Source organism: Ranitomeya imitator, chromosome 2 (genome assembly GCF_032444005.1).
Source record: "Ranitomeya imitator isolate aRanImi1 chromosome 2, aRanImi1.pri, whole genome shotgun sequence".
NCBI lineage: Eukaryota > Metazoa > Chordata > Amphibia > Anura > Dendrobatidae > Ranitomeya > Ranitomeya imitator.
This window is the reverse complement of record NC_091283.1, coordinates 580,994,875-581,018,975: the sequence shown is the minus strand read 5'-3', so window position 1 is coordinate 581,018,975 and position 24,101 is coordinate 580,994,875. Positions and strand designations below refer to the sequence as shown.

The following is a 24,101-nucleotide window of genomic DNA, read 5'->3' as shown; positions in this document are numbered from 1 at the left end:
AGTACGCTGATACCCCATATGTGGGGGGAAACCACCGTTTGGGTGCATGGCAGAGTTCGGAAGGAGCGCCATTTGGAATGCAGACTTAAGATGGATTGGTCTGTAGGCGTCATGTTGCATTTGCAAAGCCCCTAATGTACCTAAACAGTAGAAAACCCCCACAAGTGACCCCATATTGGAACCTAGACCCCCCAAGAAAACTTATTTAGATATGTTGTGAGAACTTTGAATCCCCAAGTATTTCACTACAGTTTAGAACGCACAGTCGTGAAAATAAAAAAATATTTTTGTCCCACAAAAATATTTTGTTAGCCCCCCAAATTTTTATTTTCCCAAGGGTAACAAGAGAAATTGGACTGCAGAAGTTGTTGTCCAATTTGTCCTGAGTACGCTGATACCCCATATGTTGGGGTAAACCCCTGTTTGGGCGCACAGGAGAGCTCGGAAGGGAAGGAGACTGTTTTACTTTTTCAACGCAGAATTGGCTGGAATTGAGATCGGACGCCATGTCGCGTTTGGAGAGCCCTGATGTGCCTAAACAGTGGAAACCCCCAATTCTAACTGAAACCGTAACCCAAGCACACCCCTAATCCCAAGCACACCCCTAATCCCAAGCACACCCCTAACCCCAACCACACCCCTAACTCCAACACACCACTAACCCTAATCCCAACCATAACCCTAACCACACCCCTAACCCTGACACACCACTAACCCTAATCCCAACTATAAATGTAACCCAAACCCTAGCCCCAACCCTAACCTTAGCCCTAATCCTAACCTTAGCCCTAATCCCAACTCTAACCCTAGCCCCAACCCTAACCCTAATTCTAATTGGAAAATGGAAATAAATACATTTTTTTAATTTTTTTATTTTTCCCTAACTAAGGGGGTGATGAAGGGGGGTTTGATTTACTTTTATAGTGGGTTTTTTAGCGACACTTTTTATTGCAAAAAATATTCTTTTGCGTTACCACATTTTGAGAGCTATAATTTTTCCATATTTTAGTCCACAGACTCATGTGAGGTCTTGTTTTTTTGCGGGACAGGTTGACGTTTTTATTGGTAACATTTTCGGGCATATGACATTTTTTGATCGCTTTTTAATCCGATTTTTGTGAGGCAGTATGACCAAAAACCAGCTATTCATGAATTTCTTTTCTATTTTTTTAATTTAGATAAAGGAATGTATTTATGGGAACAATATTTTTTTTTCTTTATTTTGGGATTTTTTTTTACACATGTGAATATTTTTTTTTTTTACTATTTTACATTGCCCCATTGGGGGACATCACACTATAGTGACAGATCGCTGATCTGACACTTTGTAGAGCACTGTGTCAGATCAGCGATCTGACATGCAGGGCTCCAGGCTTACAGGCGCCGGCTTTGAGCAGGCGCTTGTAAGCCACCTCCCTGCAGGACCTGGATGCAGCCCCGCGGCCATTTTGGATCCGGGGCCTGCTGGGAGGAGATGCTCGGTACAAGGTGAGCACATCGCCTTCTACCGAGGGTCTCAGGGAAGCCCGCAGGGAGCCCCCTCCCTGCGCGATGCTTCCCTATGCCGCCCGAAGACTGCGATCATCTTTGATCGCAGTGTGTTGGGGGTTAATGTGACGGGGGAGGGGGGGGGCCGTGACCGCTCCTGGCACATAGTGCCGGATGTCAGCTGCGATAGTCAGCTAACACCCGGCCGCGCTCCCCCCATGAGCACGGCCGATCGCTATAACATACTATCCCGTCCCTGGGAATTAAGACATCACAGCATAACAATAAGCACACAAATCAATAGATACCAAGAGGAGTGAGGGCCTTGCTCACAAGATTACAGTCTATGGAGGAGATAGGAGAGACACGAGAGGTGGATGGTAACAATTGCTTGTATTGTACGGTCCAGCCATCAATGTAATAAATTGGGTGTTCATGTAATGCTGCATGAACCGGTGACCAACCTGTATGTGTAAGGCTTCTTTCACACTTGCGTCGGTACGGGTCCGTTGCTAAGCGTCGGCCCGATGTACCGACGCACGTTGTGAAAATTTGGCACAACGTAGGCAGCGGATGCAGTTTTTCAACGCATCCGCTGCCCATTGTAAAGTCCCGGGGAGGAGTTTTGGCGGCGCATGCGCAATAGGAAATGGCAGACCCGACGTACGAAAAAACGTTCCCTTGAACGTTTTTTCGTGCCGACGGTCCGCCAAACCACGACGCATCCAGTGCATGACGGATGCGACGTATGGCCATACGTCGCGATTCGTCGGCAATACAAGTCGATGGGGAAAAAAACGCATCCTTCGGGCACATTTGCAGGATCTGTTTTTTCCCCAAAACGACGCATTGCGACGGACGTCACACGACGCAAGTGTGAAAGAAGCCTAAGAGTACAGACACAGAGGATTAGTAAGTGCATGGAGGGTGTGAGTACAGATGATACGAGGGTCTTGGTTTTTAAGAAAATTTTAGATGGGCAAAACACGGATAGCTAGATAAGTATGATGAGGTGATAAGCCAATCTGCAGAAATGTGTTTTTAGGGCATGCTTAAAACTGTGGGTATTGGGGATTAGTTGAATTGTCCTGGATAATGCATTCCTGTCCTGGATAATTGCCACAGCCCATGAGAAGTCTTAAGGTACCGTTACACTAAACGATTTACCAACGATCACGACCAGCGATACGACCTGGCCGTGATCGTTGGTAATTCGTTGTGTGGTCGCTGGGGAGCTGTCACACAGACAGCTCTCTCCAGCGACCAACGATCAGGAGAACAACTTCGGCATGATTGAAACTGTCTTCAACGATGCCGAAGTCCCCGGGTAACCAGGGTAAACATTGGGTTACTAAGTGCAGGGCCGCGCTTAGTAACCTGATATTTACCCTGGTTACCATAGTAAAAGTTAAAAAAAACAAAAAAACACTACATACTCACATTCCGATGTCTGTCACGTCCCCCGGCGTCAGCTTCCCTGCACTGTGTAAGCGCCGGCCGTAAAGCAGAGCAGTGACGTCACCGCTGTGCTCTGCTTTACGGCCGGTGCTGACACAGTGCAGGGAAGCTGACGCCGGGGGACGTGACAGACATCGGAATGTATGTACTGTTTTTTTTTTTTACTTTTACAATGGTAACCAGGGTAAATATCGGGTTACTAAGCGCGGCCCTGCACTTAGTAACCCGATGTTTACCCTGGTTACAGGTGAACACATCGCTAGATCGGCGTCACACACGCCGATCTAGCGATGACAGCGGGGTGATCAGCGACCAAAAAAAGGTGCTGATCATTCCCCACGATCAACGATCTCCCAGCAGGGGCCTGATCGTTGGTCGCTGTCACACAAAGATATCGTTAGCGGGATCGTTGCTACGTCACAAAAAGTGTGACGTTGCAACGATATCCTTAACGATATCGTTATGTGTGAAGGTACCTTTAGAGACAGGAGTGGGAGGTTTGGATTATTTAGGATGTTAATCTTAGGTAATTAGCAGAACGGAGAGCACGGGTAGGGTGGTAGGCTGAGACCAGGGAGGAGATGTAGGGTGGTGCTGAGCCATGGAGTGCATTGTCGGTGAGAGTGATAAGTTTATATTGGACTCTGTATTAGATGGGTATCCAGTGTAATGACTTGCACAGGATAGAGGCATTGGTGTAACAGTTGGTGAGGAATATGATCCTGGCTGCAGCATTCAAGACAGACTGGAGAGGGGAGAGTAAGAGACAGACAGATCAGTAGAAAGTTACAATAGTCCAGACGAGAATGAATAAGAGTAACAATAACTAGTCGAAAGTGAGAAAAGTTTGAACTCTAGAAATATTTTTGAGGTGTAACTGACATGAGCGAGCGTGTGATCGGATGTAGGAAGTGAATGAAAGATCTGAATCAAGTATGACCCCAAGACAGCAGTCATGTTGCTGGGAGTAATGGTAGAACCACACACAGAAATGGCAATATTGGGCACAGGTAAGTTATGGAGTTCAAGGAGTTCAGTTTTTGAAAGGTTCAGTTTCAGATAGAGGGAGGACATGATGTTAGAGACAGTGGTAAGCAGTGGCGTAACTACAAAGTTATGGGCCCCGGTGCGAACTTCCAAATGGGGCCCCCCCCCCCCTTCCCTTAGATACGCCTCGGACTGTTGCCGTGCAGGAGGAATCTCCTGCACTGCAACATGGTGTTGGGTGCCAGCACAGCCCGCACAGTGGTATAGCCAGCACAGCCCGCACAGTGGTATATCCAGCACAGCCCGCACAGTGGTATATCCAGCATAGCCCTCACAGTGGTATATCCAGCATAGCCCTCACAGTGGTATATCCAGCATAGCCCTCACAGTGGTATATCCAGCATAGCCCTCACAGTGGTATATCCAGCACAGCCCTCACAGTGGTATATCCAGCACAGCCCGCACATTGATATACAGCACAGCCCACACAGGGATATATAGAGCACAGCCCACACAGGGATATATAGAGCACAGCCCACACAGGGATATATAGAGCACAGCCCACACAGGGGTATATACAGCACAGCCCACACAGGGGTATATACAGCACAGCCCACACAGGGGTATATAGAGCACAGCCCACACAGGGATATATAGAGCACAGCCCACACAGGGATATATAGAGCACAGCCCACACAGGGATATATAGAGCACAGCCCACACAGGGATATATAGAGCACAGCCCACACAGGGGTATATAGAGCACAGCCCACACAGGGGTATATAGAGCACAGCCCACACAGGGATATATACAGGTCATAGACACCGGTATATTTAAATGCGGCGGCGGCACTGGCGGGGGGAGGGGGAGGAACAGTGCAGCGGCTCCCATTGTCTCAGATATAGGTACAGCACCTACAATAACTCCAGACCAGAGCCGAATGATGTGACCACACAGGGGGTACACCCACAGGTCCAGGGTACTACATTACAGTGGGCACAGACCTGAGCCATTACACTCGGTGCTGGGCATAGTACAGGGCACTGATCACTCAGGAGTCACCAGTATGAAGACCCCTAGTGATCACTGTGTCACATCAATTCCAGGACACCAGCCTTCTCGTGTCACCCATTAGCAGCTCACCCTGGCCCCCACACTGTGGAGGTGGCAGAGCAGTGAGCGGGCAGGTGACGGGATATACAGTGTGTGCCACCCAGCTCCTGTCACTGCCCGGCTGCGGACCACCTCCCCCCACTAAAACCGAACTTTTCCCCAGCACTCACTCATAGCTGGAACAGGACGCGGTCTCGACTGCTCCCTCCGTAACACTACGGGACTCCCGGCACTACACTACCCTAGACGGACATCCCCGCTCCTCACACAGTCTTCCGGTCCACCCGTCTCACTGCTGGGGGCCAACTTCCGCATCGCACAGGGACAACGGCCCCACCCAGACGTCACCAGCCACGCCCACTGCCAAGGCAACGGCTCCTCCGATTGGCCCACTACTGGCACCGGCTCTTCTGCCGATGGACAGTCCGACCTGCCGGTCCCCTGACCTGCTGGGCCCGGTCGCAATGGCGACCGCTGCGACCGCGGTAGTTACACCCCTGGTGGTAAGACAGTCAATGGTGTTTTGTAATAATGCAGGTGTGATGTCAGGAGTAGAGGTGTATAATTGGGTGTCATCGGCATAGAGATGGTACGGGAACCCAAATCTACTGATTGCTTGTCCAACAGGGGTGAAATAGAAGGTGAAGAGGAGGGGGCCTAGAACTGATCCTTGAGGAACCCCAACAGTAAGGGGAAAAGGAGAAGAGAAGCCAAGAAAAGATACAGTGAATGAGTGGTCAGAGAGGTAGGAGGAGAAACAGGAGAGAACGGTGTCCTTGAGGCCAATAGAGCAGAGCAAAGACCGGAGGAACTGATGGTCCACAGTAGTGATTGGTCGTTGGCGAACGATCCGACACAAAGAGCTGGCTCCCTGCCAGTCTCTGAATGGCTCTCAATGGGCGCAAAATCCCAGACTTCGGCAGGTGTAACTCCACCCACCTGAGCAAAACTCCACCCATTCTCCAATTTAATTGGTTCCTAGCAAGTGGGCGGAGTTTCTGTGGTAGGTGGGGGGGGGTTGGATGCCTGAACACATATTCAATAGGGATCCATTTAGGATCCAAAAAGAGCCGACTCTTTTTGGTGAGCAGAGCCATGACAGCCGAATCACCAAAAAGAGCTGGACAGCCCATCACTAATTTCACAGTGTTGAATGATGCAGAGAGATCCAGGAGAATTAGCATGGTGTAGTGACCATTAGCTGTAGCTGATAGTAAATTCTTACAGACATTAGTGAGGGCAGTTTCAGTAGAGTCAAAACCAGATTGCAGAGGGTCAAGAAGAGAGTTATCAGATAGCAGAAAAGACGTGAGTGGACCAGGCGTTCAAGGAGTTTAGAGATGAAGGGAAAATTAAAAACAGGTCTATAGTTAGCAGCTCAGTTTTGGTCGAGGGATGGTTTTTTAAGTAATGGATGTATACTGGCAAGTTTAAATGAGGAGGGAAAGATACCAGAAGAGAGAGAGGTTGAATATTTTTGTTAGGAGAGTGGTGACAGCTGGGGAAATGGACTGGAGGAGATGTGAGGAAATGGGGGTACTGGTGCAAGTAGTAGGTTGAGAAGATGCAAGGAGCCTGATCACTTCTTCTTCCGTGACTGGTTCAAAGACAGTGAACTAGATGCAGTGGGGAATGGAGGACAGTGCACGGCAAGAAGGGATTGGGAGATAATTTCCTGTATGTGGTCAATTATTTCTTTGAACTAATTGGATAGATCTTCAACGCTGAAATTTATGGTCGGCGCCTGCACCCTTGGATTGAGGAGGGCATGAAAAGTGTCAGAGACGTTTAGGGTTATTGGACAGTGACGTGATGAGGGTGTTGAAATAGGTTTGTTTGCAGAGGTGAAGGCAGAGTTGTATGTTTTAAGCATAAACTTATAATGGATGAAATCTAAATGATTTGGGGCCACTAACCTCACACCACCAATACACAAATAGTGATGGCCTGTATCAAATTCTGGTCCCTCCAGCCTGGCCCAAATGGGGTCTGGTGATCAGAACTGGCATCAAAGTAAGCAAACAGCCAATTTTCACAGGTTTGAATAAGTGGTGTTTTTAAGGGGTTAAATGACTTTGGGCCACTGATCTCACACTAAGGCCGGCGTCACACACAGCGTAAAACAATACGGTCCGTATATTACGGCCGTAATACGCTGAAAAGTCCACAAAATAGTGGTCCGTAGCTCCTCCGTAGGCAGGGTGTGTCAGCGTTTTTTGCGCATGGCATCCTCTGTATGTAATCCGTATGGCATCCGTACTGCGTGTTTTTCTCGCAGGCTTGCAAAACCAACATACCGCTATAGAAGGGATCCATGTGTCACAAAAAAAAAAAAAATATATATATATATATATATATACTGTCTATATATATATATATATATATGTCAGTAGACATATATATATATATACTGTCTATATATATATATATATATATATATACTAGACTGTGGCCCGATTCTAACGCATCGGGTATTCTAGAATATGCATGTCCCTGTAATATATGGACAATGATGATTCCAGAATTCGCGGCAGACTGTGTCCGTCGCTCATTGATCGAGGCAACCTTTATGACATCATCGTCGCCATGGCAACCATTATGACATCATCGTCACTGTGCCCGTTGCTGATTGGTCGAGGCCGCCAGGCCTCGACCAATCAGAGAGCCGGGATTTCCAGGACAGACAGACAGACGGAAAAACCCTTAGACAATTATATATATAGATATATATATATAGATATATATATATCTATATATATATATTAATATTTCTTCCAGCGAGAGATAGCTTTAAAGCCGGTAATTCAATTACCGGCTTTTGCTATCTCCTTCCTAAACCCGACATGATAGGAGACCTGGTTTACATACAGTAAACCATGTCATATCCCCATTTTTTTTGCATATTCCACACTACTAATGTTAGTAGTGTGTATATGCAAAATTTGGCCGTTCTATCTACTAAATTAAAGGGTTAAATAACCCTTTAATTTAGTAGATAGAACGGCCAAATTAGTAGTGTGGAATATGCAAAAAAAAGGGGGATATGACATGGTTGACTTTATATAAACCATGTCTCATATCATGTCGGGTTTAGGAAGGAGATAGCAAAAGCCGGTAATTGAATTACCGGCTTTAAAGCTATCTCGCGCTGGAATAAATATTAATATATATACATATATGTGTCTCACTGACATATATATATATATATATATACACCTATTCTATGTGTACACATTTATTCTACCTATTCTACTGTAAGCTGTCAGTGTGATTTTACTGTACACCGCACTGAATTGCCGGCTTTTCTCTCTAACAGCGCTGCGTATTTCTCGCAAGTCACACTGCTTGTCCGTGTGTAATCCGTATTTTTGGGGCTTCCATAGACTTTCATTGGCGTATTTCTTGCGCAGTACGGTGACAAACGCAGCATGCTGCGATTTTCTACAGCCGTAGAAAGCCGTATAATACTGATCAGTAAATTGGGACATTTGTTTTGCGAGTTTTACGGACGTATTTTCTGCGCTCATACGTCCGTAAAACTCGCTAGTGTGATGCCGGCCTAAGAATACACAGATAGCGATGGCCCGCATCAAATTCAGGGCATTCCCGCCTGGCCCTAATGGGGTCTGGGCATCAGAACTGGCATCAAAGTGGGCAAACAGCCTGATCTGAATTTGATGCCGGCCATTTGCCCACTTTGATGCCAGTTCTGATGCCCAGACCCCATTAGGGCCAGGCGGGAATGCCCTGAATTTGATGCGGGCCATCGCTAGCTGTGTATTCTTAGTGTGAGATCAGTGGCCCAAAGTCATTTAACCCTTTCAGCAACACCCTTCAGTGCCCACTTTGATGCCCAGGTCTGTGCCAGTTTTATGCCTTTTGCATTCACACGATTGACTATGGCGGACCTGCATTGTAGTTTGTAGTTTGACGTTTAACCTGTAATAAACAGAAAAAAATAAGAAACCAAGGTCAGCATGGCTTATCCATCACTGAGATGACCGTGCCCACCGCTAGTCATCCTCTCCGGGGCAGAGGGCACACGTCCTGCACCACAGCCCCCACTCCAGCTCCCTCTATGACTGTGACACCGGGCCGGCAGGGTCACTACCGCTGTGCATTATGGGACCACTCATTCTTACCACAGTGATAAAAGTCAGAGTCCGGGACGGCGCGTTCGTGTGTGACAGTGAAGACAGCCAATCAGGCTCTGGGAACATGACTGACCACGCCCCATCTGCCAGGCGCTCTCCAGCTTTACCTTCTGAGTGACGGATTCATCGCATCAATGAGCACACGACTTGGGAAAGCCCGCCCCCTGGGCGTTACCACGGCAACAAGACTGAAGGGAGCGGCGGAGCCGGGAAGAGGTGAGAGAGGGCCTGGGGATGTAGGAATGGGTTAAATCCGGGTCACTTACTGGGGTGCCGTGCGGTCCTGGGCAGAGGTGTCCGGCGGGTGGTGCACAGGGCCCTGCCTGGTTGCCGGGAGGATGGAGCGTGGCCAGGACGAGTCGTGTGAACGCGGCACTGTGTGCTGTCCGGGGATCGCACCCGGCTGTGTAATTGGCGCAGTCTGTGGTGAAGGGGTCTGTGGCCAGGCGCAGATACGGAGGGGGCATGGGAAGGGTTAACGGATTAACACGTCCGCTGCCGGAGGCCACACATGGGAAGTCTGGGCAGAGGACCATTCCCCAATAACCCAGGGGGCAGGGCGGCCATCCGGGCACCTGTGTGGTAGCTGTCACCTGCCCTGTGACATGGGGGAGCACCTGGCACTCCAGGACTTAGAGGGCTGTCCGCCATATGGAGACCCCTTCTTAGAAGCTGTAGACCCCCATGTAAGATACAGGCCTCATTGGCGCCGGTCCGGTATTGGGGTGTTCATGCGACATAATCGGGGGCTGCAGTGGTCACGCCGTGAGTTTCGTCCCAGGGAAGTGTGAGCGCTGCAGCCAATCGGGACGCCGTTTGTTTTGTAGAGATCTGAGAAACCTAGTGTAGGAGCCATATGTAAAGCAGGCTGGCAGTGCACTGGGGGGGTGTCAGTGGCCTGCTTCGTCCACACCCCCAGTGCACGTCCAGCCTGATTTACATACGGCTCCTACACTGGATCTCTACATGAAAGGTACCATTTCTATTGGCCACAAGACCCTATACACCGTACGTAAACGTATGTTCTCTATACAAGGTTGCCCTGACCATAGTAAGGGCAGGAGGCCAAGGTATCTGACCTCTGGACTCAGATCGCAAAAACATCTGGATCTGAAGACCCTCTTACTTATATCTGTGCTGTACCATTCCTCTGACTAAATCGACAACTGGGCGTTATGAGAAAGATCTACACAGTCAGATCTGATTGGACGTCGGACTGTGGTCACGCCCCTAACTGACCACTGGCTGTACTGCTGTGTGCTCTGTTGTCCTGCAGCGCCTCCACAGGGGAAGTGAAGCATTACACAGTGCCTATTGATATCAGTGGATTACTGACTACCTTTTATTAGCTCAAAATTCCTTATTAGGTCGCGTTCACACGTTCAGTATGTTACCTCAGTATTTGTCAGCAAAAACCCGGAGTGGGTGATAAATACAGAAGTGGTGACGTGTTTCTAATAGGCCACGTTCATATGTTCAGTATTTTACCTCAGTATTTGTCAGCCAAAACCCGGAGTGGGTGATAAATACAGAAGTGGTGACGTGTTTCTAATAGGCCACGTTCATATGTTCAGTTTTTTACATCAGTATTTGTCAGCCAAAACCCGGAGTGGGTGATAAATACAGAAGTGGTGACGTGTTTCTAATAGGCCACGTTCATATGTTCAGTATTTTACCTCAGTATTTGTCAGCCAAAACCCGGAGTGGGTGATAAATACAGAAGTGGTGACGTGTTTCTAATAGGCCACGTTCATATGTTCAGTTTTTTACATCAGTATTTGTCAGCCAAAACCCGGAGTGGGTGATAAATACAGAAGTGGTGATGTGTTTCTAATAGGCCACGATCACATGTTCAGTATTTGGTCAGTTTTTTACCTCAGCATTTGTCAGCCAAAACCAGGAGTGGGTGATAAATACAGAAGTGGTGACGTGTTTCTAATAGGCCATGTTCACATGTTGAGTATTTTATGAGTTTTTTACCTCAGTATTTGTAAGCCAAAACCAGGAGTGGGTGATAAATACAGTGGTGCATATGTTTCTATTATACTTTTCCTCTGACTGTTCCACGCCTGGTTTTTGCTGACAAATACTGAGGTAAAAAACTCACCAAATACTGAACATGTGCAGGTGGTCTCTGGGTGTATGAAGATGGGGATTTAGATGCCTACAGACCGTTCCCCATATTGACAAGTGTCCTGAAGACGGGGGGCTAATTACCTAGTGTACGGCCATTGCATGCAGCGCACACCTCACTTGTGACCGGAGCGATATTCCTTCATACACTGATCCGGTGTCGTCAGTGGGTGTCATGGAGGCGAAGAGGGAGGCGGTTCTGGCGGAAGGGAACATGCTTGTGATTGTATGTCACAGCTAACGGGCCACTGACTGGTGTAGAGATTGGGGTTTTCCCTTGCTGGTAACTGTTTTTCTGGCGGTGCTTCCTTCTATCGCCGTGTGCCTCGTCCATGAGAGAAGCACAGACCTGTTACATAGATTATTTGATGTTACATTTCTTGTATTACTACATTGTTATTTCCGTAGTGGCGGTCTAGGGATTAGATTTGCATTAGAAAAATTGTAATTCTGGAAATCTTTTTAAGTTCTTGTCAGCCTGCTAAGGGCTCAGTCACACGTCTGTGCCATTCGGTGTCAGCACGGACCGCTGCTAATACACGGACTCGTGCGTGACCGCTTTGGGGCACCCATGGCCAGTCCGTGCGTTGTGCTGGAAAAAGGCCTGTTACAGGTTGAAACGTTGTAGCCCGTATATGGCAGAATAAAGGATATGTTGGATTCTCATCACCCAGTGTGGGTGCTGTCTGCTATATGTGTACATGAGGGTTCCTTGGGAGAATCGTCTGAATTGTACTTGGTCCACTAGAGAGTGCTGCGAGCAATTTGTCTGTTTCGATTTGCACGGACATGATTGTCTATCAGTTGCTTATAGTAATCAATGATTTTCTTGGGCTTGCTCTTCTTGAGCCCTAGGGCTAGTCCCCAGGGCTAGTCTTCATTGTGAACTACCGTCTATTAGGGGACTCCCTAAACCACACAACCCTTTAGGAGAGGCATTATAAGAGCATAGAAGCGTCAGTCAAGGTTATTGGCAATGGACACTGTTTTTTTCTCCTAACATGCGTTCCCTGTCTTCTTGCAGAGCTGTTAGAGCAGAAACTGAGAGGAGACTCCCAAGCTTTTGGGGAGCTTTGAGATTTGTATGAGAAATTAGGGACACGACTCTTCTCAGTGTCTGCTCCAGAAACTCCTTGAAAACCTCAGTGCGCGTAGCCTAAAAACGGTTGGAAATCTCTTCCTATTCACTCCCATGGGAAATCTTTTTTTTTCACTGAAGATCTTTTAAAAATTGCCTGGACTGCAAAAAAAAAAGGTTTCAGTAACAACAAGTTTTTCTGAACTCTTCAAAAGATAAACTCCAACAAAAAAAATCTCCAATAAAATATTTTCTGAAGCAATTTCCTCTAGAAAAGAATTATTAGATTTGTCTGCCTCAGAAACTGTGTGAACATAACCTTAGGGGTATGTTCCAGATGGAGTTGTTTTGGCAGATGAAAAATTTGCTTAGTTGTACTCGTATGCATAGCAAAGTTGATTTCCCATAGAGATGAATAGGAAGAGGTTTGTTTCCAAGCAGTTCTGGAGGAGATCCGCTTCAAACACCGCCTCCGAAAAACCCTGTGTGAACACAGACTTATCCAGTGGCGACCTGAGGGCTCACTTCAACCATGCCACGCATCACTCTTAAAAACAATAGTGTGTCACTGGCACTAATGGCATGAGTGCTCAAAAGATTAAAGTGTAACCGTCGTTTTTTAATAGAACAGATGAAAATAAGCATCAGACATGAAAATTCTCAGTTCTGAGGTAAAATTTGTACTCTGTGAAGACTTTCCTATTACTGAGTTAGGAGATGGCAATTGGTGCTGATGAGATTCTATGTAGTGATGAGCGAATATACTCGTTACTCGAGATTTCCCGAGCACGCTCGGGGGTCCTCCGAGTATCTTTTAGTGCTCGGAGATTTCGTTTTCATCGCCTCAGCTGAATGATTTACAGCTATTAGCCACCATAAGTACATGTGGGGGTTGCCTGGTTGCTAGGGAATCCCCACATGTAATCAAGCAGGCTAGTAACTGTAAATCTTCCAGCTGCGGCAAAGAAAACTAAATCTCCGAGCACTAAAAAATACTCAGAGGACCCCGAGCGTGCTCGGGAAATCTCGAGTAACGAGTATATTCGCTCTTCACTAATTTTATGTAGATAGGAGGGGGAGGAGCTCTGCCTATAGCTCCTCCCATCTACATAGAATCTTATCAGTACCCACCATCTCCTATCTCATTTAATAGGAAAGTCTTCACAGAGTACAAATTTTACCTCAGAAAATTGGTAATTCTGCTTCATGTCACCTGGCTTATCCATGGTTTTTTTTCCCTTTTTTTTTCTATACTATGTTGTGCATAAATATGTCATTCTTCAGAATTTGTTTTAGTCTTTGCCTGATGAAGAGACCTGTGTAGTCTCGAAAGCTTGCAATTTGTTACCACCTTTTCAGTTAGCCATTAAAAGGTATCAACCACTGAGGACTCTCAATTCTAAATATTTTTTCACCTCAGAATTAAGAATTTTCGTAATGAATGATCAATTCTGTCAAAGTAGCAGATTTCTCTGATAAGACATATTACAAAGTTACCATATTTTTCAGTCTATAAGGCTTCTTTCACACTTCCGTCTTCCAAATCTGCACAGGATCCGTCAAGACGTTGAAATGACGGATCCTGTGCAGCTTGTGGAAAACGTGTGCACTGGGCCCGTCTTTCTGACGGACCCGTCGAGCCTATGTGCACCTGTTGTGTATGTGTTTTCGCAGCGGTTTTCCCGCTGCAAAAACGCATACACAACACAAACCAGGTTAAAAAAATGTTTTAAAATCGCAATATTCTCACTTACCGGCGTCCCGCGCAGCGATGCTCCCGAATGTTAGCGTTCCTAGTAGTACATTGCGACTTCTCGCGAGATTTCGCATTGTAGTACTAGGAACTTTAGCTGCTGGGAGCATCGGTGACGCTGCGCGGGATGTCGGTAGGTGAGAATATTGCGGTTTTTGTTTTATTATTTTTCACATTCTATCTTGTTACTATTGATGCTGCATAGGCAGCATCAACTGTAAAAAGAGAAAGGGAGCAAGAGAGAATTTCCCTGACTGGAAATTCTTCCATGCATGCTCTCTTTGAAAAGACGGAACCCATCTCTGGATTCCTGCTTTTCACAGGCAGCTGACCGATTTTCCGACGTGCAGAAAAAACTTTCCTCTGAACGTTTTCTCATCACAATCTGTCACTAATACAAGTCTATGAGAAAATGCAGGATCCTGCATTCTCAAAAATCAACGGATTGTGACGGGAGTTGAAAGACGGAAGTGTGAAAGAGGCCTAAGACGCACTTTTTTCCTCCAGCCGGTATCTGCATCTAATAGTGTGCCATAGTCCCGGCGTGGGGAGCAGTGAGTATTCCGGCAGCTGTCCTCTGCTTGTAAGTAGCACATAACATCACTGACATTCGCTGCTTACAAGCTGAAATCAGCTGCTGACAATAGAACAGAACGCATCGAGGGAGCGCCAGAAGGTAAGTATAATGGTTTAGTTTTTTTTATGTTTTTCTCATGGGGACCATACATACCAGTATGGGGATGAGGGGGCCATGCATACCAGTATGGGGATGAGGGGGCCATGCATACCAGTATGGGGATGAGGGGGCCATGCATACCAGTATGGGGATGAGGGGGCCATGCATACCAGTATGGGGATGAGGAGGCCGTGCATACCAGGATAGGGACGAGGGGGCCATCTATACCAGAATGGGCATGAGAGTGCAATGCAAACCAGTATGGGGATGAGGGGGCCATACATACTAGGATGGGGGTGAAGAGGCCCATGCATACCAGGATAGAGACGAGGGGGCCATCTATACCAGAATGGGGATGAGGAGGCCGTGCATACCAGGATAGGGACGAGGGGGCCATCTATACCAGAATGGGCATGAGGGGGCCGTGCATACCAGTATGGGGGTGAAGGGGCCCATGCATACCAGGATAGAGACGGGGCCATCTATACCAGAATGGGGATGAGGAGGCCGTGCATACCAGGATAGGGACAAGGGGGCCATCTATACCAGAATGGGCATGAGGGGGCCGTGCATACCATTATGGGGATGAGGAGGCCATGCATACCAGGATAGGGATGAGGGGGCCATCTATACCAGTATGGGGATGAGGGGGCCATCTATACCAGTATGGGGATGAGGGGGCCATCTATACCAGTGTGGGGATGAGGGGGCCATCTATACCAGTGTGGGGATGAGGGGGCCATCTATACCAGTGTGGGGATGAGGGGGCCATCTATACCAGTGTGGGGATGAGGGGGCCATCTATACCAGTGTGGGGATGAGGGGGCCATCTATACCAGTGTGGGGATGAGGGGGCCATCTATACCAGTGTGGGGATGAGGGGGCCATCTATACCAGTGTGGGGATGACGGGGCCATCTATACCAGTGTGGGGGTGAGGGGGCCATCTATACCAGTGTGGGGGTGAGGGGGCCATCTATACCAGTGTGGGGATGAGGGGGCCATCTATACCAGTGTGGGGATGAGGGGGCCATCTATACCAGTGTGGGGATGAGGGGGCCATCTATACCAGTGTGGGGATGAGGGGGCCATCTATACCAGTGTGGGGATGAGGGGGCCATCTATACCAGTGTGGGGATGAGGGGGCCATCTATACCAGTGTGGGGATGAGGGGGCCATCTATACCAGTGTGGGGATGAGGGGGCCATCTATACCAGTGTGGGGATGAGGGGGCCATCTATACCAGTGTGGGGATGAGGGGGCCATCTATACCAGTGTGGGGATGAGGGGGCCATCTATACCAGTGTGGGGATGAGGGGGCCATCTATACCAGTGTGGGGATGAGGGGGCCATCTATACCAGTGTGGGGATGAGGGGGCCATCTATACCAGTGTGGGGATGAGGGGGGCCATCTATACCAGTGTGGGGATGAGGGGGGCCATCTATACCAGTGTGGGGATGAGGGGGCCATCTATACCAGTGTGGGGATGAGGGGGCATGCATACTATGAGGGGACAATGCATACCAGTATGGGTATGAGGGGGTCATCTATACCAGGATGGGGATGAGGGGGCCATGCATACCAGGATGGGGATGAGGCGGCCGTGCATACCAGAATGGGGATGAGGGGGCCATGCATAACAGGATAGGGATGAGGGGGCCATGCATACCAGGATAGGGACGAGGGGGCCATCTATACCAGAATGGGCATGAGCGTGCAATGCAAACCAGTATGGGGATGAGGGGGCCATCTATACCAGAATGGGGATGAGGAGGCCGTGCATACCAGGATAGGGACAAGGGGGCCATGTACACCAGGATGGGGATGAGGGGGCATGCATACCATGAGGGGACAATGCATACCAGGATGGGTATGAGGGAGTCATCTATACCAGGATAGGGATGAGGGAGCCATGTATACCAGGATGGGGATGAGGCGGCCGTGCATACCAGGATAGGGATGAGGGGGCCGTGCATACCAGGATGGGGATGAGGGGGCCATGCATACAAGGATGGGGATGAGGGGGCCCATGCATACCAGGATAGGGATGAGGGTGCCATGCATACCAGGATGGGGATGAGGAGGCCATGCAGACCAGGATAGGGACGAAGGAGCCATCTATACCAGAATGGGGATTAGGGGATGATGTATAGCACGATGGTGATGAGGGGGCCATTAATACCTTGATTGGGGACAAAAAATAAATAAAAAAATATATATATGATACATATACCAGGATGGGGCCTATAAGTACAGAATTGACCACATATTTTGCTTAAATTTTTTTCCCCTTATCTAAAACCTAGATGCGTCTTTTAGTCCGAAAAATACAGTACCTGTTTTCACGTGTACTATTGATTTATGAAATTAAAATTAAAACAACGGTTACTCTTTAAATGTGCATATAAAAAAATGTAGTTTAGTAAGAAAGAAGCAAATCCCATTGTGCGCAGAGCAGATTGTTCATCTGTGCTCCCTGTGTGAAACATTTAGCTAATTAGACTGCTCAGATTTTGTGACTGCGGCTGGTACTTGTGAGCAATCAAATGTGACAAATTCTGATAAGAGCAAGAACCTGGACTGGCACCAAATGTGGAGAGATGACGGCTTATCTGCTGGTGGGTACTTATCTTATAACCCACAATGGCATCCGTTCGCCCTTCAGATGTATGGCCACACATTTCTTATCAGTGTGTCACGACCAGTAATGGTGAACAGTGTAGACTGAAATCCATGTACATCTGTGTAGTTCAGTCAGTCCAGGGCAGGTCATGTGAGGAGATATATCAGGGGACACTGGTTTCACGCAGACTAATATGACCTGTAATGTCTCTGATGTCAGTCTTATCGTGATAGTGACTCTTAAGGTACCGTTACACTAAACGCGCTTAGTAACCCGATATTTACCCTGGTTACCATTGTAAAAGTTAAAAAAAAAAAAAAAAAGTACATACTTACATTCCGATGTCAGTCACGTTCCCCGCCGTCAGCTTCCCGCACTGACTGTGTCAGCGCAGGCCGTAAAGCAGAGCACAGCGGTGATGTCACCGCTGTGCTCTGCTTTACGGCCGGCCGGCGCTGACAGTCAGTGCGGGAAGCTGACGCCGGGGGACGTGACAGACATCAGAATGTGAGTATGTACTTTATGTTTTGTTTTTTTAACTTTTACAATGGTAACCAGGGTAAATATCGGGTTACTAAGCGCGGCCCTGCGCTTAGTAACCCGATATTTACCCTGGTTACCAGTGAAAACATCGCTGGATCGGCGTCACACATGCCGATCCAGCGATGACAGCGGGTGATCAGCGACCAAAAAAAGGTTCTAATCATTCCCCAGCGACCAACGATCTCCCAGCAGGGGCCTGATCGTTGGTCGCTGTCACACATAACGAGATCGTTAGCGGGATCGTTGCTACGTCACAAAAAGCGTGACGTTGCAACGATATAGTTAGCAAAATCATTATGTGTGAAGGTACCTTAGGGTTTGTGATGTGGATTCTGCTCCTGATAAAGTGCATAAAAAATGCGAAAAAGAATAACTATATGAACTGCAATGTCAAAGCAGCTTTATGTGCACATGCTCAGTGTTTTTACAGCTTCTTTTAACATCTTCAGGCTTTGAGTGCCATGAAGCAGCATAAAAAAGTGACCTGACCAATAGTGATGAGTGAGTGTACTCGTTGTTCGGGTTTTAACGAGCGCGCTCGGGTGATCTCCGAGTATTTGTTAGTGCTCGGAGATTTAGTTTTCGTCGCCTCAGTTGCATGATTTACGGCTGCTAGACAGCCTGAATACATGTGGGAATTCCCTAACAAACAGGAATTCCTCACATGTGTTCAGCCTGTCTAGCAGCCGTAAATCATGCAGCTGGGGCAAGGAAAATTTAATCTCCGAGCACTAACAAATGCTCGGAGACCACCCGAGCGTACAAGGAACCGCCAAAGAGGATGCTTCAGGAAAACCACCAGAGCATCTTCTGATTCAAAAACGCAGCGGGTATGACAGCATCTAAAAGATGATGTTCAAATACCCTCAGGGGAAGTTCATACTTCACCTTTTCCACTCCCCAAATGCCAGAAAAAGCAGCTCAAAAGATACTTATTGGTTTTAATGGAAAAACTACTTGCTGTGCACATATTTAGGCTTTCAAAGCCGCCAAGTGCTGAAAAGAAATAAGTTAATTTTTCGGGGGTATTCCGTTAGGAAGACCCTCAGTAATTTACAATACAAGTCAATGGGATGGCTATGAAGCATTTTGTCAGTGTTTTTGCTTTAAAAAAAATTCTAGTGTTCAGTGATTAATTGATTTAAAGAACATCAGAAAATTAAGTTTTCAAAACTGCAAAGAAAAGGAGTGATTCCTGAAGAGTCTTCTGCTCCGTGACCATCGGAAAAAAAGATGATGTGAAAGAACCCCCTGCTGGACCATAGTGCTTGGATAAACATGGCCGACCCCTTGCAGGCTCCTGGTCCACGCCACTTATACTTTCGCTTCCTACTTGCATGAAGAGGAGAAGTAGGTGTCACACAGTGCGCGGTTCAGGGAGTGGAGATAGAAATATGTCTGAAAAGTAGGAAGGAACACATATATAGAAGTGGTATCATTCGTAGGAAATGCCTGCATCAGTCTCACACATAAGCCAAACTCAGACCTCAGTGATTTTTGTCTTACGCAGACTTTTATCATTGTCTTGGATCTAATTTTCATCTATATTTGGTCAGGGTTTACCATCAAGGTCTTACCAGTGCTTGCAAAATTGTAAAAAATGGAAATTGTATCCTTCCCACTGCAATGTTAAAAAGCAATAAAAAGCTGGAAGGAAAGTAAAAGCGCAATAGGGTCTTATCTGGGTATTAAGAGATACCTCTAATCAGATTTTACTCACCAGATAGAACCCAAACACAGGCTCTTAGGGTACCTTCACACTAAACGACGCTGCAGCGATCCAGACAACGATCCGGATCGCTGCAGCGTCGCTGTTTGGTCGCTGGAGAGCTGTCACACAGACCGCTCTCCAGCGACCAACGATGCCGGTAACCAGGGTAAACATCGGGTTACTAAGCGCAGGGCCGCGCTTAGTAACCCGATGTTTACCCTGGTTACCAGCGTAAACGTAAAAAAAAAAACCACTACATACTTACATTCCGGTGTCTGTCCCCCGACGCTGTGCTTCTCTGCACTGACTGTGAGCGCCGGCCAGAAAGCAGAGCGGTGACGTCACCGCTGTGCTCTGCTTTCCGGCTGGCGCTTACACAGTGCAGAGAAGCACAGCGCCGGGGGACAGACACCGGAATGTAAGTATGTAGTGTTTGTTTTTTTTTACGTTTATGCTGGTAACCAGGGTAAACATCGGGTTACTAAGCGCGGCCCTGCGCTTAGTAACCCGATGTTTACCCTGGTTACCAGTGAAGACATCGCTGAATCGGCGTCACACACGCCGATTCAGCGATGTCTGCGGGAGTCCAGCGACGAAATAAAGTTCTGGACTTTCTGCTCCGACCAACGATGGCACAGCAGGATCCTGATCGCTGCTGCCTGTCAAACTCAACGATATCGCTAGCCAGGACGCTGCAACGTCACGGATCGCTAGCGATATCGTTCAGTGTGAAGGTACCTTTAATCCACCTTTTTATCCCAATGTTAAAAAACAGACACCCACGGCTGACAGCATGTACTGTATGTGATTTTGTTTACGCATCTATAGATCTGTATGGATCATTTTCATCCATGATTAGGTTCAAAAACAGACATGTTTCAATGTTTTTTTTTGCAGAAACAAGTAACCATATATAAAAACATGGCTATAGGCAATAAGGCCATGTGCACGTGTTCAGTATTTGGTAAGTTTTTTACCTCGGTATTTGTAAGCCAAAGCCAGGAGTAGGAGAAAAATGACGTGTTTCTATTCTTCTTTTCCTCTGATTGCTCCACTCCTGGTTTTGGCTTACAAAGACTAAAGGTACCGTTACATTAAGCAACGCTGCAGCGATATAGGCAACGATGCCGATCGCTGCAGCGTCGTTGTGTGGTCGCTGGAGAGCTGTCACACAGACAGCTCTCCAGCGACCAACGATGCCGAAGTCCCTGGGTAACCAGGGTAAACATCGGGTTACTAAGCGCAGGGCCGCGCTTAGTAACCCGATGTTTACCCTGGTTACCATTATAAAAGTTAAAAAAAACAAACACTACATACTTACATTCCGGTTTCTGTCCCCCAGCCTCAGCTTCCCTGCACTGTGTCAGCGCTGGCCGGCCGTAAAGCAGAGCACAGCGGCCCTGCGCTTAGTAACCCGATGTTTACCCTGGTTACCAGTGAAGACATCGCTGAATCGGCGTCACACACGCCGATTCAGCGATGTCAGCGGGTGATCCAGCGACGAAATAAAGTTCTGGCCTTCTAGCTCCGACCAGCGATCTCACAGTAGGATCCTGATCGCTGCTGCGTGTCAAACACAACGAGATCGCTATCTAGGACGCTGCAACGTCACGGATCGCTATCGTTATCGTTGTTAAGTTGTTCATTGTGAAGGTACCTTTAGGTAGAAAACTCACCAAATAATGAACATGTGTACGTTGTCTAATAGAGTACGTGTTTTATGAAAAATACTGATCAAACATGTATGTGAAAAACGTACGTCTGCATGAGGCTTTTGAGCTGTCCGTCTTGCTGCAGCTTGGCCCACACATACTGACTTATCTGCCTCACAAAAACCACAGAAAATCACATAAAAAGTAATGCAAACCCTTTTTGATGATCATGATGAGCTATAGGTACATTCATCCCAATCACTGTTGTTTCTCAGACCCCTGTCGATTTCTTAGCCCAAAAGTGTGCAATAATTTATAAAACGCCCAAACCTGTTGATTTTGGTGACTGGAAAAATCTACTGGTGTTGACCATCTTTCTCCTTATTTTTCACGTGTCATGGGGACTTTATAATACTGGCTGACTTTTTGAATTTTCTGTAACTTGCTGCATTTAGGCTACTTTCACACATCAGTTTCTTGCCTTCAGGCGTAATCCGGCCATTTTTTAAAAAAAACGGATCCAGTGCAAATTGTGAAAAACTGATGCGCTGGATCTGTTTTTGTTTACCGGGCCTAGAGTTTGGACTTCCTGTTCCGGGAGAGAGAGATACTCCAGAATGGAAAACGATGCTACGGGGCATTCTCAGTGTAAAAATACCGTAAACGGTAGTCGGATTCACTCATTTCACCTCATGTTTCATCCGTTTATCACTGGAACCGTCGCTGTGCGTTTTTTTTGCCGGACAGAAAAAATGTTCATATGCACGTTTTCTCCGTCCGCCGGAAAAATCATTTTTGACTGATCCGGCAAAAAATTGATGAAACGTGTGGCTGTCAGGCGCTAATACAACGCTATGAGAAAAAAACGATTCCGGAGTAATAAAAAACGAATCCGTTTTTTTCAAAATTCGCCGGATTGTGCCTGATGGCAAAAACCTGATGTGTGAAAGTAGCCTAAGCATTATATCAGTGATGTGGTTTCTCTGAGCTTCAGTTCGTAAATTAAGGAATGTTCTCATTTGATGTACCATGGTGGTCTAGTCACTAGGACTGAAGAGAACTGGACCACCAGGTCCCCCATTCATAATAAATAGGTTGGCCCACATACAAATAACTTATTGTATTCTATGGAGTTAAGAAAGTGCAAGAAACATTGATAGCATATAGCATAGCAAAAGTCGATAAAAATAACCAAATCAGATGACAAAGTTGCAAATATTAGACTGTCATTCTTTGGCATGACCCACATTCTCTTGAGTTTCGTCTCATGGCCAGATGTGCTAATGTTTTCATTTAGTTTACAGGTTAATAGTTAGAAATAATTGTTCCATCAATGATGGCAAGCTGTCCTGGCCCAGATTCAGTAAAACAGACCCAAACCATGATCCTCCATCACGTGTTTCACAGATGGTATGAGGTTTTTATACTGTAATGCAGCGTTTTTTTTTCTCCCAAGCATAACGCTTCTCATTTAAACCAAATGCTCTATTTTAGTCCCATCTATCCACAAAACACTGTTCTAATAACCTCCTGGCTTGTTTAGGTGATTCTTAACAAACTGCAGAACAGCAGCATTGCTCTTTTAGACTCTGTTCCCATGATGAGCTTGTGGTGCGTTTTTGATGTTGCGTATTTTCTGCAATTATTATTTAAATTAGGTTACTTGTGTTTTTGTGTGTGTTTTATTTATCATGCTTTTTTTTTTCTTTTTGGGAGTGCTTTATAGGAGAATACTGAATGGGGGTATTGTGGGAACCCCTGGATCTTAGTATACTGCTTTGGCGTGATTTTTGTGGAAAAGCTTTGGTTAACCATTATGCCAGTAATGGGGGCTTTGGTTGCCACTATTGTGAGGGGGGCGGGAGCTGAATGTGGCTCCCAACCCTCTCTCAAGGCTGGATGTGGCTCCCGACCCTTTCTCAGAGCAGAATGTGACTCTCAAGGTCAGAAACGTTGGGGTATTCTGCTTTAAATAAAGGTGCTCAGTTTTTGATACTTTCTACTATTTGGATTTGATAAACTGTTATTGATGTACTTGTGAAAAACATGTGTTTTTTTTTTAGTATGTTTCCACAGCGTAAACGCATCAAAAAAGCATGTAATCCCCAACTAAGTACGATACGTATCGTATCGTACTTAGTTGGGGATTACATGCTTTTTTGATGCGTTTACGCTGTGGAAACATACTAAAAACACATGTGCATTTTTTACCTGTGAAATTTCTGCACCTAATGCAAGTCTATGGGAAAATTCCGCACAGAAAGCTCAGTGCACCCGCAAGAGAAATTGACATGCTGCTGATTTGAGCCGCGCACTGCAGGTCAGTTTACAGACTTACAGTTGCTGATCCTACTTTATATGGGGAAAACCTGGTGACAGTTTCCCTTTAACATTAGCTAATGTATGAGAGGCCTTTAGTTGCTTTGAGGTTACCTTTGCTATCTTTGTTATCTCGCAAATTATTATATGCCTTGGTCTTGGAGTGATTTTGTTGGTCCACCATTCCTAAGGAGTGTAATAATGGTCTTGAATTTCCTCCACAATATGTCTGACTGTAGATTGGTAGAGTCCAAACTCTTTAGGGATGATGTTATAACTTTTTCAGTCCGATGAGCAGCCATCAACTACTTTTCTTCCTCAGCTGTCTCCTTTATCCGTGCCATGATACACTTAGGCTACTTTTACACTAGCGTCGTGCACTGCATATCGCAATGCGACGTTGCGGCGCACC

At 46.8% G+C, this 24,101-nt stretch overlaps 1 protein-coding gene across 4 annotated transcripts in view; it reads left to right on the top strand.

The window, feature by feature from the left end:
- The first annotated feature begins 9,356 nt into the window (after positions 1-9,356).
- Positions 9,357-24,101, top strand: part of ELMO2 (engulfment and cell motility 2) — a 50,648-nt gene continuing 35,903 nt past the window's right edge. For all 4 annotated transcript variants that reach the window (XM_069752239.1, XM_069752237.1, XM_069752238.1 and 1 more), the window contains exon 1: positions 9,357-9,417. The gene's annotated coding sequence lies outside the window, so the exon portion shown is untranslated. The remainder of the gene's footprint in view (positions 9,418-24,101) is intronic.